We start from the raw sequence: 8,996 nt of genomic DNA on the forward strand, positions 1-8,996 counted from the left end.
ATATATCGCTTGTAGCGAGAGTGCCTAACTAAAAGGTACGCCTTGTACCTAAATAAAAGGTACCTTTTTCTATTTTTTTGGCTTTGGTTTATGCCTGGTTTCTCATAGATTGGGGAGAAAAAAATCGCAAAAAATATCTTTTTTCTCCCGAATTCTTTTATGCTTACTCAAGAAGCACAATTTGCTTCTTGTGAAGGCATGAATTTGTTTTCGTGAGAACCAAATTTATGCTTCTCAGGTAGGGAAAAAAACTCATGATTTTTTCACGATTTCTTTTTGCCTCCAAAAAAACTCGTCGAGGCACATATTTGGTTCCGCAAGAAGCAAGGTGCTTCTCCGAAAGCGGAAAAATTCTTGATACTTTTTGTGCAATTTTTTTTCCTCCCCGAGAAGCATAAATGTACTTCTGGTGGAGGCATGGATTTTCTTCCGCACTGTACTTTTCGGGAAGGGAAAAATCGCAAAAAAAATCAATTTCTTTTTCTCACGGAGGCACAAATTTGCTTCTCGTGGAGGCACAGATTTGCATCTGCGAAGCACATCTGTACTTCTTTGGAAAGGGAAAAAATCGTGAGTATTTTTGTGCTTCCACGAGGAGTATAGATTTGCATCTCAAGGATACACAGATATGTGGTACTTGAAAAGTGAAAAAATGCAGAGAAAAGTCGTGCCTCCCGCTCTGGTTTTTTCATGAAAAAGAAAGTTCATTGAAACCTAATAATATGAGATATAATTCCAAAGATCAACAACAAATGGGAAAACTCCCCTGTTGCGACAAGTGGCGCACATACAATGCGCCTCTTGTAAGCGCCAGAGAAGGTGGGAGTGACCTTTGCAAGGGGTACCCCTTAACTAGTGATTCCGGAGTACCTATTGTCTCGTCTGAAACTTTTCTCTGCATATTATGTTACTGGGTCAGCCCTTTTTCGTGTGCTCCATCTCTGACACATCGTCACTCTTTATGTTTGGCTCCCTAGTATGATTCTTTTTTTCAGGTTTTCTCTATTTCTTCACTATTTTTTTTCTCTGGGTTTTTTATCGGTCGTCTTAGTTTCTTTAATGGTTTCTTTGGATTTCTTTGTTCTTTTTTCTTTTTTACTTTTTTATCCTTTTTCTTCAGTGATTTTGTTTTTTTTCTCTTTGCACTGTTTTTGTTTCTGGTTTCTTGTTTACCTTTTTATCCTTTTTCTTCAGTTTATTTTGGTTTTTTCTCTTTGCACAGGTTTTTTCGGTTTTCTTTGATTTCTTTACGATTCTTTGCCGAGTTTCATCTTTTTTCCTTTTTTAAAACATATCCAATTTTTATTTATAGATCTTTTAAAATTCATTCTTTTTATGTCCATTTTTGCATACACATTGTACATTTTTTACACATCAAAAAAAGTTTTATATACATTTTTAAACTTTTGAATATACATGATTAACATTTTTTCATATATATGTTTTGATGTATTCTTTTTTCCATACACATCGTACATTTCTTTTATACATCAGGAACATTTTTCTATGTGGGCGGTCAAGTTTTATCAAATCTTTATGTAAAGTTATTTATATAGTAGATATATTTAGAAAATTTATAAATATAAGAAAAACTTAAAAATAAAGCAAAATGTGAAAAAATAGAAAAGGCGCTGAAGTCCTCTCTACCCCGCTGGGCCGACCCATTTTGGTAGCTGTTGATGCGAGGCTGCGCTCTGCCTCACCTGAAGCGAGAGGAGCTCTCAAAAAAAAGGTGAAGCGAGATGAAGTCATGCCCGTGCACCCAACTGTAATGTTTACGAACTACTAGTTTGAGAAAAATGATTACATCATAGACATGCATAAATACCGTGACATGAAAATATATAAGTTCCAACACCACCTTTCCGCATTGTCACTTCTATGGCAAGAACGTAGGCGACTTCCTGACCATGGTGACTTGCTCGAAGGCATACGCCATCTTGATCAGCCTTGCCTCGTACCATCTTAACCCGCCAAAGCAGAGACCAAACGGCACCCCCTACTTGCCATACCCGGCCGGTACGGTGATGGTCGGCATGCCGTCGATGGCGAGCACCGAAGATGCTGCATTATTAGGTGTCATGATGGCGTCTAGCTCATGCTCCCTCATCAACTTCTTCAATACGTTGACGGACAACTTGTTTAACTGACTGATCGCCACTCGCTCTGAGGCACCGATGCCGGTCGTATTCTCAGCCACCAGGAATACAGTTTGACCAATTTCCTTCATCTTTTCCTACCATGCATGCAATTCTCAAAATTTAAATTGCACTTGTTTTCCAAAGGCTAAAAAATTGTAACTACAAAGAAAATATGTATCACAATGAGAAACGAATACATGAAAACTAATAATTAACTGTAAATCAAGTTGAACTCAATAGGATGTGCATTGTTGAAAGCTATGATCTCTGCAAGCGACCGAACTGGGGAATATAATAAGTTTGATAGATAGGAGTTGAGGCTTAACTTGAACTCTGCTGGTAATGCAATCAGTTGGCCATTGTTCACAGAATTCAACAGGACACTTAAATTCTCTATGTCAAGGTTCTCAATCATGATTGCTCCTTGTTTCCTTCAAACCAGAAAATATAGAGGTTCTTGTTTCAAAAATATATGTACAGGTTGGTGTGATATGACACCACAGAAGGAAAATGTTTTGATCCATAAGTAGGGGCATTGTGCCTCTCACGATGAATATGCCAACATATTTCACTTCTATGATGAAAATAAAATTATTGAAGTTAGCTAGTTAGTACTCCCTCTATCCAAATGGGGTCATAAGGCTCATTTATCAAGCCATGAATTACACTTGTATAAGTTTGACCAAACTTGTATAGATAAATAAAATTACCATCTATGATTTCGGGAAAGTATACTTCATGATAGATCTAGTTACTGGATTTCATATTGTAATATTGATATTTTCTCAATAAAATAAAACAAAATTAAAAAGGCATGACTTAATACAAATCAAATGAGCCTTGTAAACCCGGACAGAGGAAGTACCTCGTTGTGTTGAGATGTGGCTCGTAGACCATCTGTTGCACATTCCCATTTGGGAAGTTGAAGCCATTAGGAACGCCAATCCTCTTCCCTCTAAGACCATCTTTTTTCAACGATTGCATGTATCCACCTTGAGGGATGTACTTGGAAGCTGCCATCGTGGCAGTAGAGTCAAGGGCGTCATAGCCGACGATGGCGTTCGGCATGTGGACCGCATCAGCCACTGTGCAGCAAATTGGTCGGTGGTTAATAAAAATGTCAACTCCGTTTGTCTAAACGAATTTCGTCCGGTTGGTTCGAGTTGTTGTGAAAATATATGCGGCTACAGTTGGATGGCTGCCTCCCGCATCCGTGTCCGTGGACTGATCCCCCTGTCCGCGGATGGATGCGGGAGGATTTTTGTGGGTTGCCATTGAAGATGCCCTTAGCACTTTCCATATGTCGGACCATCGTTTGAAAGATGCTCCCTGAGCGGGAATCCTATGAAAATTGGGGCCCGAAGTATCCCGTGTTTTGGGCGTTCGGCGTCGTCTTCCTTTTCTTGGGCCTATGATGAATGCGTGGAAGGTAAGACAAAGATGAAGGCCCCACACCCAACTATAATGTTTACCGACTACTACTAGTTTGTGAAAAATGATTACACCATAGACGTGCATAAATATAGTGACACGAAAATAAACAAGTCCATACACAACCTTTCCTCATTGTCAGTTCTATGGTAAGAATGTGGGCATCTTTCTGGCCATGGTAACATGCTCGAAGGCATACGCCATTTCGATCAGCCTCGGTTCATACCCTCTCAGCCCGCTAAAGCAAAGACCAAACGGCACCCCCAGCTTGCCGTACCCTGCCGGCACGGTGATGGCCGGCAAGCCGTCGATGGCGAGCACCGAGGATGCTGCATTATTAGGTGTCACTATGGCGTCTAGCTCGTGCTCCCTCATCAACTTCTTCAACCCGTTGGCGGACAGCTTATTTAACTGACTGATCGCCTCTCGCTCCGAGGCACCGATGCCCGTCGTGTTCTCAGCCACCAGGAATACGGTTTGACCATTTTCCTTCATGTTTTCCTACAAGGCATGGAATTATCACAAGATAAGTTGCACTTGTTTCTCAAAAGGCTAAACAGGTCACTACAAAGGAAATATGCATCATAATGAGAAACAAATACATGAAAAGTAATAATTGACTCTAAATCAAGCTGACCTCAACAGGATGTGCATTGTTGAAAGCTATGATCTCTGCAAGCGACCGAACTGGGGAATATAATAAGTTTGACAGATAGGAGTTGAGGCTTAACTTGAACTCTGCTGGTAATGCGATCAGTTGGCCATTGTTTTGGAAATCCAATAGGACACTTAAATTCTCTATGTCAAGGTTCTCAATCACGATTGCTCCTTGTTTCCTTCAAACCAAACAAAAATATACAAGTTGATGTGACATGGCACCATATATGGCATATGTTTCGATTTCCCCAAACAAAAGTAGCAATAATTAGGTGCATTGTGCCTCTAAAAATGAAGAGGACAAATATTTCACTTTATGATAAAAATAAATATAATGAAATTAGCTAAGTAGTACTCTATCCATATGGGTTGACAAGGCTGATTTCAGTCATCAGTTAAACTTGTTTAAGTTTGACTGAATTTATAAAAAGAAGCATATACGATTTAAGGAAAAATACAATATGAACATATATTTCATGATTGATTTACATTGATTTCATACTGTAAATATTGATATTTTTCTCAATAAAATCAAAGAAACTTAAAAAAGGCGTGACTCAACAAAAATCGAATGATCCTTTTTAACCCAGACAGAAGAAGTACCTCATTGTGCTGAGATGTTGCTCGTAGACCATTTGTTGCACCGTCCCATTTGGGAAGTTGAAGAAACCATTAGGAACGCCTATCCTCTTCCCTCTAAGGCCATCTTTTTTCAAGAACTGCATGTATCCACCACGAGGGATGTACTTGGAAGCTTGCATCGTGGCAATAGCGTCGAGAGCATCATAGCCGACGATGGTGTCCAGCACGTGGACTGCATCAGCCACCGTGCGGCAAATCGGCCTGTTGTTCATAAAATGTCAGTTCCATTTGTTTAACATGGTGTAAATTTCTTTGGCAAATCAGTGCAAATAAAACAACAGCCATGAGTTTGAGCTGCGCATCGTAAAAATAAAGCAAAAGAATGTTGTATCTACAGGAATAAAAAATCTAAAGCGCATTTAAGGGTAATACGTCAATAGAAAACAACATGACCCTTATGAAAAAACAAAATGTCGGTGTTTAGGTTTGCTTGTGAATGTATACTACCAACATATACATTGCTTTAAGATGATCAGGAATAATAAAGTGAATATGCAGGGAAATCAAAATAAAGAGACATGACAATCATTTGCACGAATAAAAGAGCAACTAGCTAGTACTGTATATTATATTGGCAATGTGAAGCTGGTGGAATAAAAGATCACAAGGCTTTGATACGATCCACAAGGTTTGAATAGAGGCCACGTGACTATTTCAACTCAACGATTGTTGAACAATATTTTAATCACACTAACCCGATAGTGTCTTGGCGTGGTGTGATGGGAATAACCCCAGCCCGGCTGGTCAACCCCACCGTGGGCTTGATCCCCACCACCGAGTTCAGCGACGCCGGGCAGAGTATCGAGCCGTCGGTCTCTGTCCCCAGCGTCACCGCCGCCATGCTCGCCGCCGCCGCGATCGCCGACCCCGTGCTCGACCCACACGGCGTCGCCGACAGCACGTAGGGGTTCTAAACGAAAGCAAGAGAAGATCATTCGGTTCTTCATTAATTAGAAGGATAGAGTCAAACGAGGTTAGTTTAGTTACCCTGCCCTTGCCGCCGCGGGCGCTCCAGCCGCCGCCGGAGAAGCTGCGGAAGTTGGCCCACTCGTCCATGTTCGCCTTGCCGAGCACCACGGCGCCGGCGCGCCGCAGCCGGCGCACCACGCCGGCGTCACGCCTCACCACGGAGCCAAGCAGCGCGAACGACCCGGCCGTGGTGTTGAGCGCGTCGCAGGTGGCGATGTTGTCCTTGAGCAGGACGGGCACGCCGTGCAGCGCGCCGATGGCTCGATGGCGGCGGCCGGAGCAGCGCTCGGCGTCGGCGCGGGCCGCCTGCCGGAGCGCGTCTGGGTTGACCTCAATGACGGCGTGCAGCAGCGGGTTGAAGTTGCTGATCCGGTCCAGGTAGAACCGGACGAGCTCCACGGAGGTGAGGCTCCCGTTGTTGAAGCCGATCTGGATGCTGGCCACGGTTGCCTCCTCGATCTGGAAGCCATGGGCACCGGGGAGCTCGAGGACGAGCACGAGGGCGGCGACGAGGACTGCCAGGAGCGGCCGAGGCATCCTGGAGCGCGTCGAAATGCGCTCAGCTCAGCTCAAGCTAGCTGCTTCGAAATGTGGAGTCCTTCGATTTTTCTTCTCACTTTGTATCGTGCGATGGACTCCAATTGGCAAATCATATACAAGCAAGCAAGCGCACATGCTGCAACGCGCAGTGTCTATTTGTTTTTTTATCTTTGTTTGGTTATTTGAGATGGTCTTGGCACTTTGATACTTTATTCATTTTATAAGAAATGGCTATTATGCATCGCTTGATGCAGAGTCCGGAGGCAATCCTTCTTTTCGAAAAAAGGAAGAAGAACGTCTATGATTCAGTCAAATGGTCAAAAAAAAAATATGGGACGACGTCAATACAATGGTCCTACTGCTTTCGTGGATGATGTGATCAAAACTGTCATACAAAAATCATACCAGAAGTGTTGTATGTGTATCACGGTTCATCAATAATTACAAAACTACTCCGCATACGATATTTAGCTATGATTTCTTTACAATAGTCAATCTAATGGTCATGTTGCGCTTTCATTTATTCATGAATGATATGATCATAACTGTTGTACAAAAGTCGTACCAGAAGTGTCCTATATGTAGCATGGTTCATACTCATCAACTTGAAAAAGCTGACCACACCAACCGCGTGGTTTGAGATAGTCATAACATGGTATGACGTTGGATTATGATACCATATGTTTCTTTCTAATCTGTGATTGGCTATTTTGCCATGTGGCCAGGAAACGTTTCTTTTGGTTTTTTCCCCTTTATCGCTATTTCCGATGACTAAAATATGCTCAATGCAATCTCACACATTCCATTTTTAGTGATTAACTAGATTAGTGTATGTGCGTTCAACATGGATGTATATATTTTAGTGGATTTGCCAACTGTGACTAATGTATGATTCTAGCTTTATAATTCACTCTTCTTCTTCTTTCTCCACCCACTATCTCTGCCTCTCCGCCATAGAAATACAAGCCCGCCATCCTCTCCCACTGGCGCAGAGCTCACAAGCCATCCACCCCATCTTGGTATATCCACACTTTGATTTTCAAACATGTAATCATGCAATTATGTTATATTTCAACATTGTTCGTTTTCTTGGCTTGGCATGTCTGCAATTTTTTATTGCATGTAGAGCTCTCTCTCTCTCTCTCTCTCTCTCTCTCTCTCTCTCTCTCTCTCTCTCTCTCTCTCTCTCTCTCCTTGTCTTCGTCGGAAGGAACGAACTTGGATGTCGAGTGTATTGCACAGATTGGGTTGAGGTATGATCAAATTATGGTCATAATACAAAAATAACACACGAAACAAACAACCAAATGTTAATTTTGCGTTTGTGTATGTTGTACAACATACGAAACACGGTACAAAAAGTAACACATTTTCAGGGGCACCATATAGATCTAGCGGCACAATGCAATTGCAATCAGTGGATGCACATCTACCTGTTCTCCATAACAATTAGCGGAATTAGCATGCTACAGTTAATAACCAAAACCTGGAAATCATATGGTGAGTAATCAGCACCAAAACTAGACAATCGCCCCCACGTGCCCTTTCGCTCGGGCGCGCCATTGAGCACTACTCCATGCCAGTCTTCCCTCATGGGAGCAGGAGGACATATAACTATGCATCTTTTGTGATAATTTATTCCTTCCCGACTGTGATTGATTCCTTCCTGTGAATTTATTATGTTACCAAATAACTACCGGTCATGATTGATTTTTTATGAATTTATTGTGTTGCCAATATTTATTACCCAAAAAGAAATTAATTATCGAATTTGAATGTATTGTGTGATTAAATATTGATTTGATTTGGCCGACTAGATGAAAACTATCACCAAAGAAAAATCGGGAGGGATGAAGAACCAATGAAAGGGTGGGGGTGACATATGGATGGAGTGCGGACGAAGGATGGGCATGAGAAAACTTGACATAGGATTGAATCTTACATCTATTTAGGTAGTAGAGACTTGCAATTGATATCCTATTCCTCGCTTGCACCTTCCCACCTCCACACGCACATCACCTCATCTTCCCCTCGTTTGTCTTGCCTGATATACATGACAATTATCTTTCCTCATCCTTCTCTGATGTTTTGCAACATCATCTCCATGAGGCGACGCATGAAATGCAACTTAAGACCTTGAGAGGACCGAACAATATAGGTTGGAGTCACTAGACCACGACCCATTCTGAACTACACACAGGTGACATGGAGCTCGCTAGAAGGTCTACACTAACAACCCTGACGACATTCGTATTTCTCCCTTCAATTGTTTTATTTTGTTGTGGCTTTAATGTTACAAGCATATGTTTCTATACGTGTAGATATGCATCTACACGTGTAGATAGCAGAAACAGTCTTGGTTACTTGTACTAATGTGGTAACGTTCAGGGCGTAGCCAAGCCCAAGCTACACATGCCATGGCCTGGGGTATGGCAACAACTCCCTTTGTTGATTGCTGCTGCTGCAGCTACTGTTTAATATTGTAGCTTGAGTTTGGCCCGGGCCATTGGTAATTTCTAGCTACGCAACTAATGACGTCATTCTAAAAATAGTGGTCATAGACAAAATAGTCCGACCAAATAAGTCATCATAGCAGCATTAGTCGATCCATGAATA

General features: G+C 42.0%; 1 pseudogene; it reads right to left on the reverse strand.

Annotated features, from left to right (window-relative positions):
- Nucleotides 1-1,879: 1,879 nt before the first annotated feature.
- LOC123048245 (probable amidase At4g34880) lies at nucleotides 1,880-6,439 on the reverse strand (annotated as a pseudogene).
- Between the last annotated feature and the right edge of the window lie 2,557 nt (nucleotides 6,440-8,996).

The sequence above is a fragment of the Triticum aestivum genome, chromosome 2D (genome assembly GCF_018294505.1).
Source record: "Triticum aestivum cultivar Chinese Spring chromosome 2D, IWGSC CS RefSeq v2.1, whole genome shotgun sequence".
Classification (NCBI taxonomy): Eukaryota; Viridiplantae; Streptophyta; class Magnoliopsida; order Poales; family Poaceae; genus Triticum; species Triticum aestivum.